Raw genomic sequence first — 16,806 nt, 5'->3', positions numbered from 1 at the left:
GCTTCTTCAGCAGTGGTCTCACTACCGCTTCTTTTAAATGGAATGGAAAAATCCCCTCCCTGAGAGATGCATTAATAATTTCTTGTATTTGAGATCAAACTGCATCTCCTCCCTGGACTACAAGCCAAAAGGGATAGGGATCAAGAAAGCAGGTTGTCTTTCTTACTTGCCCCAGCACCATGTCCACATCAACAATACTTACCAATTGAAACTGATCTAATGTAAAGCCACTCACAGAGTCACTGGACACCTCTTTGCTGGCCTCTGCAATGATCTGCAATGACAGATCTAAATCAGCTCTTATTCGAGAGATTTTGTCAGCAAAATTGTTGTTAAAAGCTCTAGTTGTCATTCCACCCTCCATCTTGATCCGCTACAAAGGAAGTCTGCAAGGATGGTGAGGGACCATTTGCCACGATTAACAGACCTGTGTGCGAACCTGCTGTCAAGTCTCGGGATTTTTTGCTGTGTTATAAAACACAGATTTTGTCTTGAAGTGCCCTATGATTCTGTAAAATTACTTCTGGATATGAAATAAGTTGATATATATTTCATTATAAGAGCCCCTAAAATCTTGGCTATCTTGTGTGAGTGTGGGCTAGCAGACATTATTGAGGAGGGAGCTCCATGGATGCTCCAATGAAGTGAACAAAGAGACTAATTAACTTTTCAAAGAATTGAGAAGTGACCTCTGCAAGTAAGAAGGAAACAAAATGCTTGAATACTTAGACCAAAGAAAGATATAGAGGATGAAACAAAGAAGCAAATGTTATCTAGACTTCCCCCTCTCATTAATCACTTCGTACAAGTGTTGATGTCTCTATGCTTCCAACATTTACAGTATGTGGTTTTCCATTTACATAGTCCAGCCTCACAGAGGCAAGGACAACACCAAGGAAAGAGCTACCATGTGAACTAATAGGCCACATTAAAGTCACTTCAAAAATGAGCAGTGTAGGCTTTGAAATGTCTCTCTCTCTCTGAAATTTGTGTTTTGTCTTTTATCTTGCCCTCTCTCCTGCCCAATCCACCCTCTCATTACTAGGCTTAAATATAAAGAGTATAAAAAGAAGCCTTAATTGAAGGCAAATCCCCGACAGTCAAATTCAAGACTTCCCTTTGATAAAAAATAAAATAGAACAACCGTGGAAGGTAAAAAGCACAGAGAAATTCTGATTAGCGTTGAAAAGAATCTGTTTGATTGGGGATAAAGTACATAAAGCCATCTTCAGAAGTGTCCTTTTCTTTCCATTTGTTGGCTCTTCTTTAGATGCCATTCAACTTGTGGCCTCAGATGAGTTGGAGACACATTGAGAATATCGTTATGGTTGAGATGAGTCAGCCATAAAAAGCTCAGGGAACCCATCGGCTTTCATGGCTGAGACCTATTAAGTGGAATATGTGGATGTCGTTTCATGACAGTAAAAGTGTTTCAACAATGGAGCTAATTGTCTGGAGAGTTAGTGGGATCTCATCAGGACATCTTCAAAAAGAGACTAGACATCTTCTTGATGGAGATGCTTTAGTTGGAGAACCTGGATTGAGCATGGGATGGGTTCAATGATCCATGGGTTCTTTTCTGACTAGGATTTTGATCAAGATCCTGCATTGTGCTTAAGTAGTGTAAATCTATGAAAAGTTATGTGGCACATTTACACCACCATTCTGCTGAATATCAATACCGTACAATGAATGGTGGATTTACCAGTATGTTTGCTTATTGTTGATATTACCTAGAGTGGATCCATTTAACCAATGGGGTTGCTCAGGTGATGATCCATCATTGTACAAATTGTTTAATGGATCTACCCAGCTAAACTCGTCAATAGGTTCAAGGCTCTTGCCTTTGAGACCATCCACACTAGAGAATGATATCAAGATGACACCGCAGTAATTGTCATGGCTCCATCTTATGAAATCCTTGGATTTGTAATTTGATGTGGCTCTCTGACAGAGAAAGGCAACTATCTCAAAAAAATGACAAATCCCAGAATTCTATAGAATTTAGTCATGGCAGTACATATTACAATATAAAATGGATTTAATTCTACAGTGTAGATACAACTTTTTTGGTCACATAAAGCAGGAGGTTTACCTATATTTCAGGTTGCCTTATTTTTAAGAAAAAAAAGACCCTTACTATTTGTTATAGTTATAATGAAGGCAAGTCAAAACAGATAAATCAAATTCATGGGGAGTTTTTTGTCTGTGTAGAAGCTGTCAATTCAGATTCTACCCAATAAGCACGGATTCCCATGTAATTCTGCAATCTGTTTACCTTTGGCTCAGTGTCAGATCGAGTGGTGGAATATGTTGTGCAGTGCAGCTGACTATTTTTAATTGACCCATGAATTAATAATTTACAGTTGTACTATACTCTGAAGTACTGAAACATGCTGGGGGAGAAGTGGATGAACCAGCTGTTCCAGTGGAGATTCGAAATTAATAGGAGTTGCTAACAAATGGATGTATTCACTCTTCAGGACACTGAAAAGTTGGAACCTAACTAACAGGACACATAGCGGGAAGGTGTTGATGTCTTTCTGAGCCTCAAGCATTCTGTTGATTGTTTCTCTCTTTCCATTCACATTTGCGAAAGGAGTCGTTCAAACCGCACACAGCGTTGGAAAAGAAGAAAAGAAATGTTACTTATCCATAGCTATTCCCGACTGGGAAGCTTTCACACTGCCACTCATTATTTTAAATCATAGGTCTTAAATAAAACAACAGAGAAATGTCAATGAGCTGGTACCTGTTTGGTGCTCTACATTCTTTTTTACATACTCACAACTGAAACATAATGCCATATGCCAGAGGAGAGGGAATAGAAAATAAGTCCAGTTGAGTCTTAAAAGGGGGGTTCAGTAAGAGTTTCAGAAATTAATTGCACACTCCTTAAAATTCTGAGGCAGAGTCTCCATTTCTTAGTAGTCTTATGGTTGACATTAATCAAGCTGTTGGCTTCATCCGGAGTGCTAGGTTCAGTTTTGGGCACCTCATGTTTACGAAGGATAGAGACAAGTTGAAGCAAGTGTAATGAGAATTGTAAAGGTATGAAGAGCAAAACACATGAAGTAAGGTTGAAAGTACTTGGTGAAGGGAAGAATGATGGGTGATATAATTGTATTTTTAAATAACCCATGGGCTATCATAGAGAAGAGAAAGAATACTCCCCCCCTTCCCCAGTGGGTAGGACCAAGGGTCTGTATACATCAGCCCTATAATCTAAAGTTGAGCAGAAATCACTCTTCAATGTCCAAAAGATGTCCAGGGACATCCAGGATTCAACATAGGGTAAAGCAAGCTAAACTAGTTTAACCCTGCATGAAGCAAAGACAAGAAATGCTCTAGAAGTTTGGCAAAATTCCAGAGAAGCCCCCCACTTTGGGCAGAAAGCATAACAGCTCCAATGTGTACAGATTACCAGTTTCAATGTGAACAGGACTCATTCTACATGTACCAATTCTGCCATCCTCTTTTCTTTGCATTCGGCAGCTAAGGAAAAAGGGGTTGGACTGAGTCAGTGTCAGTCCATCACATTGACATGGCTATCATTGGATGCATTTGCTGACATTTCCAGTCTTCTCCACAGGCAAAGGGGTACAGGAAAGGGTTAGGGTGACAAGCAGTCTGAATTGTTTTCAGCCCGACTTGGCCATCTGCACCCACCAGTGCTGCAGATTTATTTCAAAGTTTCAGAACATCTCCAATGCCTTCAGGGCCAGGAAGACACCCACCACAAAACCTGATCTGGACTGGCCCTGGGTTTTGTGGTAGCTGCAGATGAGCCCAAGAAAGCTTGAAGTTACACAAAGGTAGATTTCAATTTAATATTAAAGGGAATGTCCTGCCAGTAAGCAATGATATAATTGTCTAAACAGATGGTGGGGTCCAATTATCTGGATGTCTTCAAAAAATAGACTAGATATTGTGGTCGACTTGTGCGGAGGCAGTGAGGAACCCTGGGCAGGATCATCACCACCAACCATGGTCAAGGCATTGCTGCTGGAGGTGTAATGGATGTCAACACTGCCCTTCAAGAAGTACTGAAGAACTTACTCATCCACAATGAATTGGCCCATGAAGCTGCCAAAGCTTTAGACAAACGCCAAGCCCATCTTTGTGTTCTTGCATCCAATTGCAACGAGCCGGTGTATGTCAAACTGGTATAAAATCCTTTGTGCTGAACATCAGATCAACCTGATAAAGGAAGCTGGAACAGCGGGTGGACCTCTGCAAGATCAACAGAGAAGGAAAACCCCACAAAGTTGTAGGCTGCAGTTGTGTGGTTGTGAAAAACTATGGCAAAGAATCTCAGGCTAAAGATGTAATCGAAGAGTACTTCAAGTGTAAGAAATGAACAAATAACATATTGTTTTTAGCCTAAAAAATAGACTGGGTATTGTGGTTGACTAGCTATTTGAACACTTACTGCCACTATCTATAGCCCCAAACGAAAAAAAAAAAAAAAAGGTTATATGAGCAAGGTTGATTAATCTACATGGCCAGCATAGTTTTCCTAAAGTTTTATGGCATACATGCCAAGGGAGCAGAAAACACTCCTTTGGCTTTGAGAGGACAAGAGAAATTGCCTTGGTGTCCCTCCACAAATCCCAGCTGAAAGCTCGTGGAAAATATGGTTGAAGAAGCCATCATGTGACTTGGATCCCAATAGAGCATCTTCCAATTAAAGTGATGCATTCCCCAAGCATGCACAAGCTGCAAAATTGAAGAGCAGAATTGTGGCAGAAACTACAGGAGTTTAATCAAGAAAAACACAGTCCTAGAATCCTGTACTTTGAATGCCCAAAGAGGAAAAGAGTAAAGGCTTTGCCTCTGGGCTGGTTTATGTACCAGTTGTTTGGGGAATGGTTTGCTTGCTTTGTTCTTTGTCTTGCTTGCTTCCCCTTCCCCTTGTCTCCATTAATGAATTATTTTTGTTTGTACAGTCAGGACCTGGGCTCCCCAACCCTCTCTCCTTGCTCAGCTGATTTGTACAAACACCCCACTCCAGCCCCTGCATCTGCAGGCGCACAGAGGAATGGTAACCATTTGTGTGCATGGAAAATAATACTGGATGGAAGGCTCCAGAGAGATTTGAGTTTTTAATGAAATCATTAGAACATTGTACTTAGATCTTATTCCTTTTTTCTGAACAGAAAGGCTATTCAAGTAAAGAAAATCTACTATTTCTGCAGTGGGGATTTCTCAGCAATTGATGGTAAACTAAAAAGAAAAGAAAAAGAAAAAGCACATGTAGCTGTAGAAAATAAAAGCAAACAAGGAATAGTCGGAAAGAGCCCTGACTTCAAGGCATCTCTTTGTAACAGCACTGATCTTTCTCTATTGCTTTTCTTTTGTGAACTAGAGCAAAAGCCAAAGCTTTTTCCCTCAAAATCAAATGTCTCGAAGTGGTTGATTTTTCTGTTTGGTTTCTACTCAGAACTCCTGATAATATTTCACAATCTTGAGGCCTTTACATCCTCAGCAATTCTGTCTTTATACTTGTGTGTGCTGGCTAAATTGTTACAGGATGTGCTAGTTGGTGATGAATTATGGCAAAATGTTTATGTCCACAAAGCACCCATCCATCCTTGCCAACAACCTTTGAGATATGTAGTGAAACTATTTAACACTGCCTCAGATAATTGTAATCTCCTTCTCTGGTGGGTTTAAGCTGAGGCTGGATGGCCATCTGTCAGGAATCTTTTAATTGTATTTTCCTGCATGGCAGAATGGGGTTGGACTGGATGGCTCTTGGGGTTTCTTCCAGTTCTATGACTCTATAATTCAGTGTCTCCTGCCAACTCAATTGGGTGACCAGCCAGATCTCCCTGAGTAGGATTGTCCACAACAAAGGTGCTGACATCAATCAATCAATCAATCAATCAATTAATCTATGCTCTTATTCTTATGTCCATTAAGACATTTGAGATAAGATTGATGGCATCCAAACATCAGGAATTGTAGATCTTACCCATAATGGTTTCATCAGGTTTTCTGGCTTGGAAGGTCGACGTTCAAGGCAGTCAAAAGAGAGCTATTCCCCAAGGCATTTTTGGAACTGGTCTTTGAACTATTTCAAAATTGGATCCTAGGATTGTTTTGGGACTGCTTTTACGGTGGTTTAAAAGAGTATCTTAATTTTTGTCTTTATATTGTTTAAATTGATATTTGTTTGCTCAACTACACTCATATCACGCAGTTTAACTGCATTGAACCTCATTTCAAACTGCATTATGTGGCAGTGTAAATGGAGCCCCTGCCCTGTGACATTGCTAGAAAAGCCGGCATTTTGAAAGGAAGATGGGAAGGAAGAGATTTGAAGAATTTATGTGCTGATTGCCATCTAATGTGGTGGATATTATAAATGTATTACATCTGATCTTTAGCTGGAGTTATCGTCACTTCTGTAAAAGATTCAGAAGAAGTGAACGGGTGCTTGACTGCCTGCTTGATGTGACTCTGGCAAGGAAAGTGACATAAGGCTGTCTTTAATTGCCCTAATGGATGCTGAAGAGCTCTACAGAGATTCATTACTAAATGAAAATGCAATCAGGTTATTACCCATGTGGTTGACTTGTTTGCAGGCAACCTACACTGCCATGGGTTGACACCACAGAAAACTGGCTTGCACATCGTTACAGTTACTGTTTACTATTCATTTTCCAGCTGAAAAAAGGGTGTTCTGCCAAAAGGGAAATGCTGTCGGGGTCAATGGGTATATGTATACTGTAGAATTAATGCAGTTTGACACCACTTTAGAATTCTGTGAGTTTAAGTTTTGCAAGGACTTGAGCCTCCTCTACCAAAGAATGCTGTTGCCTCATCAAACTACAACACCCAGGATTCCATAGCATTGCATCATGGCAATTCAACTGGTGTCAAACTGCATTAATTCTACAGTGTAAAAGTATCCAATAAAGCAGCCACAAGAGTTTTACTCCCTTTTCATCAGGCATTCAAACAGCCTAAAGTGCTCTGGAGGGTTATTCTGAGCAAAAAATAAGGATGAGACTTCATCCCAACTTGTTCTGTTTTGTCTTTCAAGAACAGCCTTAAAACACTGTGGTAAGTAAATGAAAACTGCTTTACTTCAGCAAATCGTAAAGTAAAGCACACTCAGTGGAATAATGCAAAAGAAAGCAAGGAAGTCTTAAGGTAAACATAGTTCTTAGTCTCTGTTAAATTCCCAAATCAAATAGCAGCCTTATTTCAGACAAAGAAACAGCAATAAATCTTTAGGAGCAGTTTCCCAGGTGCAGACTTGAAGCAGGCACAAGGAGAGCGAAGAGTCAGTTTGTTACCAGCAAGAGTTGGCTGCACCTGCTTCTGCTTTATAGCCCTGAGTCCCCTCTCAGCTGCTAGGGCAGTTCCCAATTACTCAGCTGCATTTCTGGCAGCTATTCTAGCTGAACGACATCTCTGCTCTGTTTCCTTTTGCCTCTCCTGAAATGTGGGTACTTGCAAAATCTCCTCCTCAGATTCCAACTCACCCTCAGATTCATGAACACTATCCTGCTCCACTTCCTCTTCTGAAGAAGAGGAATCCCTAACACAACTGGAGTGGACCCCTTCAATTCAATTGTTTAATATTTAGTCTACCCACTCAAAAATACAATGATTTCCATGGTTCTACTCTAGTGAGAATGAACAATACAATTTAGGCCAGATTGGGTAATTGATTGGTTTCTGCTGAACTTCTCCATAGGCAACAACATCTTCCCCATAGCAAGCTCAGATATTTCCACTTCCTTCTGCAATCCTTCTCAAAATGGTGGTCAGAAGTGGTGTGTGATTTCTTATTGCCATTTTGAGAAGGATTGAAGAAGAAAATAGAGTTTTGGAGGTAGTTTAATGGTTTGGATACCAAAGGGGTAGTACTGGGATGTTTTCCTGTTTTTTTTCCCCACACATCTGGGGTATTTTGATATAAATGTTATAAACGTGAAAAAAATCAATAGTAGTAGTAGTAGTAATAATAATAATAATAATAATAATAATAATAATAGTAGTAGTAGTTGTACAGTAGAGTCTCACTTATCCAACCTTCGCTTATCCAATGTTCTGTATTATCCAGCACATTCTGCTTTTCAGTAGTCAATGTTTTTGCATTCAATTTTTTCAATACATCGTGATGTTTCGGAACTAAATTTGTAAATACAGTAATTACTACGTAATGTTACCATAGATTGAACTGCTTTTTCTGTCAATTTGTTGTAAAACATGATGTTTTGGTGCTTAATTTGTAAAAATCATAATGTAATTTGACATTTAATAGGCTTTTCCTTAATCCCTCCTTATTATCCAACATTTTAGCTTATCCAATGTTCTGCCGGCCCATTTATGTTGGATAAGTGAAATTCTACTGTAGTAGTAACTTTATTCTTATATCCTGCCCCATCTCCCCAAAGGGACTCGGGGCAACTTACATGGGGACCAAGCCCAGTGGAACAAAAATTAAACTTATTGGCAGGCAGTAATAATAATATTTTAGAGACAAAAATGATCAAAATTTAAATGGATGTTTTTTGAAAAAAGAAATTGAATTTGGGAGTCTTTGGGGAACCAGCATGTGACCAGTGAGATGCATTGTTCCTACTCCTGATTTAGGTCTTTGTATGCAGAAAGAATATATTCTTTTCTGCTCAAAATAATTCCCTGGATCATTTTACAACATGCAAATACAGGGAGAATGGTGTGCAAAAATGCTCATTTTCTTCCACAGCAGGGAGAAAGTTACAGAAATTATGTGTCATTGCATGCGAGGCTTCAATAGGGAAGATTTAACTTCCTAATCTCATTCCCTTTCTGTTCATGGATTCTCTTACAAATTTATATCTAGGCCCTATATCTTTTACCCTACCTGAAATCAAAGAATTGGGGCTGGTGAATGCTTTGAATACCTTCATCTACAAGGAGATAGGTTTTGTCATTTCTGGATCCTGCAGCATTTTCTTCTAAATTGGATACATACGCAACCCTGTTTTTTGCCCATATCTGAATGGGGAGGAAAAGAAAATGCCATGGAAGAGTTTCCACATCCCTAAATTAAACCCTCGCTCCAACTTTCTTGTTAAAGCAGTGACTATTTAAATATGTGCATATATTACAAGGAAAAGGGGTAAAAAGAATTTATTGATTTCTGCACAAATTAAGCCCTTTGCTAATTTGCACAGATACAATTGAAACAATAAACTCAATGAGAACAACAAACTGGCTAATTAGCTTAATGATCGTTTAATTTTACATTTGGTAATGGATATCTTTTTTCCCCTCTGCTCTCCCTTTCCTCCAGACTAATAAGATGTAAATTATAATCAACTGGTTTTAAATCTTAGAAATATCATTTTGAGGACTTTTAACTGCGGAGGGAAACCATGACAAAGTGGTTGGCTCATATTGTCACCCCATAAGTGTTTCCGAGATGATGATAAAATCACAAAAGCAGCCAGAATCTGCTGGAATGATTTTTGGCACATTTCTTTGGTGAATTATTCATTTTCGAAATGGAAAGGAAGAACGTGGCCTATGTAGGAGTGGAAGGTTATGTACAAGTCTGACTAAATTACTCTTTTCCCAATAAAACAAACTGACCTGAGATGTCAAGAGTTTGTTTAACTCTCTGAAATTTCTCACCTTTGCTGCAAGAACAAGGCAATGAGTGTTCCTTGCCTTCCCTGTTAAGGCTTTCACAGTTCATGCAAAGTTTCTATGCACAAAAACAGTGCCTTTTCCTCTTGGAAATGAATGCACACAGTAACAGAGATTTTAAAAATTATTTTAAAAAATATCAAGAAAGATTATGAATGCAATACTTCCAGAATTGTTAGTTCATACCCTGAGACCTAAGGATGACCCTATAGTGATGCCACAGGATCTTGCCCTGGAGATCCTGCAATGGTGATCTTGCAAAAGAAAGCAATAGTGATGCCATTAAACAGCATAGGTAAGCTTCAACCATAGTTGTACATAATATGTCACTCAGAGAAAGAGGAGGTAGAGGAAGAAGAAGGAAAAAATGGAGGAAGAAAAAAAAAGATTATAACAAATACAGAAAATATATACACAAACTTTTAAATATATTTCAAGGCAACACTCTCTCCCCAAGAGTCTTCTCCCTTGCCCTGGGAAGTGGCAGATAGGGACAGACCCTGAAATGCTTCTATTTTTTGTAAAGGATCATGCAAGAAGAGACCAATTATTGGAGTTTAACTACTCACTGAATTTCTGTGGAAAGGAGCTGAACTTTACTTTGGCACTTTAGTCCAACTTAAACCAACCCACCACCATGCCTCTCAGCAGCAGAACTAGCACATCTTAGAATCTATACAATTACTGTTATATAGTATGTTGTCAAAGAGTTTCATGGTTGGAATCACAGGGTTGTTGTGCATTTTCCGGGCTGATGTTTCTCTCCTGATGTTTCACCCACATCTGTGGCAGGCATTCTCAGAGGTTTTGAGGTATATTGGAAAAACTAAGCAAGGAAGGTTTATATATCTGTGGAAGATCCAGGGTGGGAGAAAGAACTCTTGAATGTTGAAGGCCAGTGTGAATGTTGTAATTAATCACTTTGATTAACATTAATGGCCTTGCAAGCTTGATTCCTGCCTAGGGAAATCCTTTGTTCAGAGGTGTTAGCTGGCTCTGATTGATTCATGTCTGGAGTTCCCCTGTTTTCAGAGTTTTGTTCTTTATTTACTACAGTATTCTGATTTTAGAGTTTTTTTTAATACTGGTAGCCAGATTTTGTTCAATTTCATTGTGTCTTTTCGGTTGAAATAGTCCTCATGCTTGTGGATTTCAATGACTTCTCTGTGTAGTCTGACATGATGGTTGTTCCAGCATTTCTGTGTTCTCAAATAATATACTGTGTCCAGGTTGGTTCATGAAGTGCTCTGCTATGGCTGACTTCTCTGGTTGAGTTAGTCTGCAGTGCCTTTCATGTTCCTTGATTCATGTCTGGGCAATACTGCTGCATTTGGTGGTCCCTATGTAGACTTGTCCACAGCTGCATGGAATATGGTAGAATCCTGCAGAGGTGAGATGATCCCTCAGGTCAGTGGTGTATTGAGACAGCCTTATAGTCGTCATGTTAGCCATACAGTTCTGAGCAGACCTTTCAGGAAAGCCTCAGCCTGAATGTTAGAATCCCCCAGAACTACAGTCTTGAAGTTATCCAGTACTACCTTTCAAACTATCCCAAGCAGTTCACGAAGAAAGGCTGGAGGGCAGAAGGGTGGAAGCATACCACCAGCATCCCTGTTCTGCCTTTAGCCTTATGCTTATGTTGTTTCATTTTGAAATATCCTATGTGCCATCATCAACAGGGCTTAGACTTCTATTTACTTTTGACGGTGTCATCCCAACATTGTAGAATGCTCTACACTTTTTAGCAGCAGCAGAAACCTAGAAATTCAGCAAGTGAAATTATTTTGCTGATGGTAGCAGAAAAGAGCATGTTTATTCACTACATTAGTATCCTGTCTTCCCACCACAAATAATTCCTGATGTGGCCAAGAAGAGCGTAGAATAAAATTATAGCCAAAACGTGAAAGCAAATCAGCTAGGAACACATTAATAAAACTAACAAGCAAGAAAACTGTTGTTGTTCTGTGGTGTTATCATATCTATTTATACCTCATTTATTTTCCAAACTGGGACTCATAGCCATTTACAAATTAAAACAAACACAGCATAGTTAAAAATATAAAAGATCAACAGTGAAATAAAATCAAATTATTAGCAACACTAAAACCAATCTAAAACATACAATTAAAATGTTTAACAGCAGTTTAAAACCAGTACAATGAAAATGAAGGTGACTAAACTCAAGCTGTCAAAAACAAAGCATGGGGATCTATTACCGACCTCCAATCTAGACTAGGGACAGAGGGTGCATCAACACTGTTGAATTAATGCAGTTTCATACTATTTTAACTGCCATGACTCAATGCTATGGGATCATGGCAGTTGTATTTTTACAAGATCTTCACTGACAAACAGTGGAATCCTTTGTACAGATCCATGAGCCTGTCACATGTGCATTTGTATGTTTAAATGTATATTTATTTGAACCACAAAGGGTCCTGCATGGTTTAATGGATCTAGACCAAACTTGGTACACATACCCTTCATGATCCAACTTAAAATATTGGCAGGGTTGGAGGAGGAGAGGCGGGGTGCGAGTTAAAGCTCAACCACATGCAGAGATTCATGTGATTCCCATCCAGAAACAAGGTTGCATCGTTCCTTCTACTTGCCAGGTTGCATTTCCCAATGTTCTGACCCTTTTGTTAGGTAGGCTGTGGATTATACTTGCCAGGTTGCATTTCCTTCTACTTGCCAGGTTGCATTTCCCAATGTTCTGACCCTTTTGTTAGGTAGGCTGTGGATTATGGGAGTTGAATCCCAAAAACAAGGTTGACCTATCTGAATGGTTAGGGGTTGCAGCCCAGCCAGATCTGGTGCTATGGGAGTTACAGTCTGACCAGGTCTTGGGTTGATGGAAGTTGCAACCCATCATCTGTAAGATTTTATAAAAAGTCCCATTATATGGTGATACATTTTTGAATAAAACCAAAATGCAAAACACAGCTATTTCTAATAAACAGTAATACAAAATGCCTAATCCAAGCAACACCAAGTACTGTACATCCAATAGTAGAAAAATAAAAACAGAGATGTGAAATACTCAAAGAGAGCATGACCTTTCTGCCTAAGACGTTCCAAGTTCAATTTCCAGTTGTATTCCACTAAATGTAACTAACTAGGCTGACAAAGGACAAACTCGCAATCTACTGATCAAAGAGAAAATACGGTGGAACTTAATGGTACGATGATGTCTTAGTAATGTGTAACTAATGTGCTCTACAGCCTTTCATGTGTAAGATCTAAGCAGTGCTCTTCATTACCAGATTCCTCGGAGAGCTCTCATTCATTAGGTCACCATACATCAAATCCCACTTGTTATGAGAAAACATCTTTATGTGGGATAATCACAAGGTATGGTCATATTTTCAGTAGGTTTGGAGACCTTGATCCTCAAGGTATTTTTGGACTTCAGCTTCCAGAAGCCAACTTGGTCAATGTTCATGAATTCTGCATCCTGAAGCTGATCTGGAACATCAAAACCAATATTGGCCAATTCAAAGTAGGTCTCTATAGCTGTCTCAAAGCAGGTGGCTTTTTCATGAGCTTTTGGCTTGATCAGAGCTTGGAAAGTTACTATTTCTGGCTATATCTCCCAATACCCATTGGCCACTGGCTATCCTGGCTGGGAGATACTTAGAGTTCGAATCCAAAGAGCATTTGCTTTTCATAGCTATGACCAGAATTATCATGGATTATTTGGACTTTGAGGACCATCCAGAATGGATTCTTTGTTCCTATTGATATTTGGATCAAGATATGGCAGCTTCAGAAGCACACATTTCCAATTGCCACTTTTTTAGCCCATGGAAACCAGCAAACTGAGAATAAAAATAATGGTGTGTGTGTGTGTAAAGTTTCTGTTAATTAGTGATCTCCTTTTGTGATTGTTTCCCTTTGTTAAGAAGGCAGAGCTAATGAAAAGCTTGTAGAAAATGAGTGGGCAAACTCTCCCTTTCTACTGCAATAGAATAATGTTTTCTTCCAATAAAGTCCTTTACCTTTTTGTTGATTTGTTCAGCTAGAGCATTTTTTTCCTGTTTGGGAACATTTATTGATTCCTGTTGCTAGGTCAATTCAGTTCCTGAGATTTGTTTTATATATTTAAAAGAAAAATATAACTATTTTATATATCTTTTGAACAATATTATTGTACATTTATTTTGTGGTACCTGGTACTTTTGGAGGCCAAACATGAGAGTTTCATCAAATTGCAGAACAATCTCCATAAAGGAGCACTTTTGAGATAGAACACTTTAGAAATGGCAACTTTCCCTGCTGGACCAATGTATGAATAAGCTTAGGTCACCCAAGGGGGTCCAGAACAGGGAGAAAAAGCTTTTCATGCTTTCATTTTTCCTCCATGTGAATTTGAACGAAATGTCCTTGAATTAGCTTCCTTTTTAGAAAAAGAAACAGTGTGTATGAGAGAGCCTGAGAGGGAGAGAAGTTCTGATGGGAATGCTTTGATGTTATTATAAAATACAAAAAAAATCTCAATAATTGTGATTACTTTTGTGTGTTCATGGATGGCCTTGTGCTTTCACAAAGAAAGACCTTTCAGGGATACAGTACATTCAGTGTAGGAACAGCCAGAGCCATCTAGAACTGGTTCATGCCAGTTTTGTTTGTTTTCACGTTGCTTTGAATTTATGCATTAATCTATTGTTTAAAAATTATTTTAAAAGTACTGTATGGTTGTATGGCCAAGTTAGAAAATTCAATTTAATTATGTTATCAAACACAATTTCTTAGAAAGCACAGCATACTAGAAGTTTGAGCCTTGTTCATGTTTGAGATTAACATAATTCCTTGACATATGTGATTGTATTTTTTCGTCGATTCATGACAAAATATTCAGTTGGCCATTGCCTAAGCACAGTTCCATTATCCTGCCCTATTTGTTTGCAACAATCAATTCTTGGGTTGTGTGTAATTCTTCCTCAGCAATTTCAGTGTTGCAAAAGAGTCAGTAGACCTCCTTACTTAGACACTGGGACACTGGGGGATGCACAGTCAATTGCACAGTGTTGGTGTTCATATGAAGGATGATCCAGTATGGCTACTGTGTAACTACATGAATGTATATTTAAATTTTCTCAAGCATGATGTAGGATTCCTATGACTAGATTTCAAATAGATTTTGGTAAGTTTCTTGACATTTGCCCCATATAATTCATAGAGATGTAACTTTTGAAAGGGAAATTTGCTCTGATCCACAGATTAGTTGGGAGAAGTAGATTTTTGGGTGATGTAGATTGGGATGTAAATAATTCCCATCAATGTATTGTCGAAGGTTTCCATGGCTAGAATCACTGGGTTGCTGTGAGTTTTTCAAGCTGTATGGCCATGTTCCAGTATAATTCTCTCTTGATGTTTCACCTGCATCTATGGCTGGCAACACCTCCCAAACAGAGGATGCCCCCATGTAACACAGGTCAGGCTACCTCTAAGCAAATACCATCACTGACTGAGTTTGCAGATTCATGATTACTTGGTGCTATTCAAGCTTGTTAATTGCAACATTCACACTTGCTTTAAACAGACAAGGGTTCTTTCTCACACCCTGGACATTATTTCATTCACACACACACACACACACACACACACACACAACATTTGCTTCACTGCCAACAGAACCTCTAAAGATGCCAGCCACTGATGTAGGCAAAACATCAGGAGAGAATGGTGTTGGAACATGGTCATACAGCCCGAAAAATTCACAGCAACCGAATTCCCAACAAAATTACTCAACAATTTCTACTTGAATTAATGAAAAACAAATTTTTCAAGCATTCCTAGCTATTTACTTGCCAAGTAGGAACCCAGAATATCAAAAAATAATTAAAATGTTGCTTCACAGTAGGCCCTCTATATTCACTGTGGTTAAGGATGCAAAAATGCTGCAAAGGTTTTTAAAAATACACAAAGAAAACTACAATTCATTTTGATTTAAGGGAATACTTGTCTGGGCATCTTTAAGGTTTCCCAGTATGACTCAGTCATCAACTTCCACTTGAAACTGGCCATAGGATCACACTGAAACACCTACAAATGGAACTGGCCACAGAGTTGTGTGGAGGATCTAGTAACCCTAGTGAGAACAGAGCAGGCTATAAACCTACCAGTCTACTCACTCACACTGAAAAAACGTGACATCTATTTCTTTAATTAAAAATGAATCTCATAAATCTGCTTCTAACATGGATATAGCTTGCATGCTTCTTACATTTTGCTTGATTCGACTCAGTGAAACGTCTATTAGTGGTGCACATTTTGACCCAAAAAAAATAACTCGTGCCATTTTCAGTGTCAAGTTTTCAGCTGCCCCCCATTCCATTTTTAGGGAACTTCCCGAATTCAGGAGGCATTTCTGTTTTCATGCCTGAAAGATTCATCCATTGCTGCCAATGGGGACCCTTTAGAGGCTCATTTCCGTGCCATTTTTAGGCTTATCAGCATCAAAATCACCCCTCTTACAGGCCACATCTACTATTGCAAGCCTGCCACATTTCAGAATGTTTCACCAATCCACTAAAGCTTTGAAATTTTAAAAAGTTTTTGCCATAACATTTTTAAAACCCCCACAAAAGAGGGTTCTGGGATTTGAAGTCCCAAGTGCACACCATGAGATGGGAGAAGAATGAATGGTCACAGTCAACCAGGCCTCTAATTGGCTGAGAAAGTGAGAAAAACACAGAGAGAAAAACCTCAACTCCCATCATGCCCTGGGAGGGAGCACAAGGCTCTTTCAATGCTTGCACTACACAAAGTGCTGCTGGGAAAGTGAGTTCCTATTTGCCTCAAGCAGCTGTGGGAGGAGGGCTTTGGGAAGGGATGGAGGAGCCTGTCAGGGAAGAAAGCAAAGGAGAAGCCGCAGCTTTCCTGATTAGTGAAGCTGCCCTGCCCACACGCCATCCCTCCATCTCAGGTATAGTGTCACACAGACCCTTTGGTCCCCATTATTAGCCCCTATTATCTGAACATGTCCAGCTGCTGTGATCTGCCGGGTAAGGATTCAGCTGCCCTGCACCAGGCTCATTTTTATGCATTTGGCAACTGAATATGTCAAAGCATTTGAATCTGGTACACAACAATGAAATTGTGCACACCCCCAATGTCTGTTATTTCCCTCCCACACAATTGCAAAAT

General features: G+C 39.2%; 1 pseudogene; it reads left to right on the top strand.

Annotated features, from left to right (window-relative positions):
- The first annotated feature begins 3,998 nt into the window (after window positions 1-3,998).
- On the top strand, window positions 3,999-4,362 carry LOC100566889 (small ribosomal subunit protein eS12-like; annotated as a pseudogene).
- Window positions 4,363-16,806: the final 12,444 nt, after the last annotated feature.

The sequence above is a fragment of the Anolis carolinensis genome, chromosome 2 (genome assembly GCF_035594765.1).
Source record: "Anolis carolinensis isolate JA03-04 chromosome 2, rAnoCar3.1.pri, whole genome shotgun sequence".
In the NCBI taxonomy this organism is placed as follows: Eukaryota; Metazoa; Chordata; class Lepidosauria; order Squamata; family Dactyloidae; genus Anolis; species Anolis carolinensis.
The sequence above is the reverse complement of the archived record's forward strand: the minus strand, read 5'-3'. Positions and strand labels throughout refer to the sequence as shown.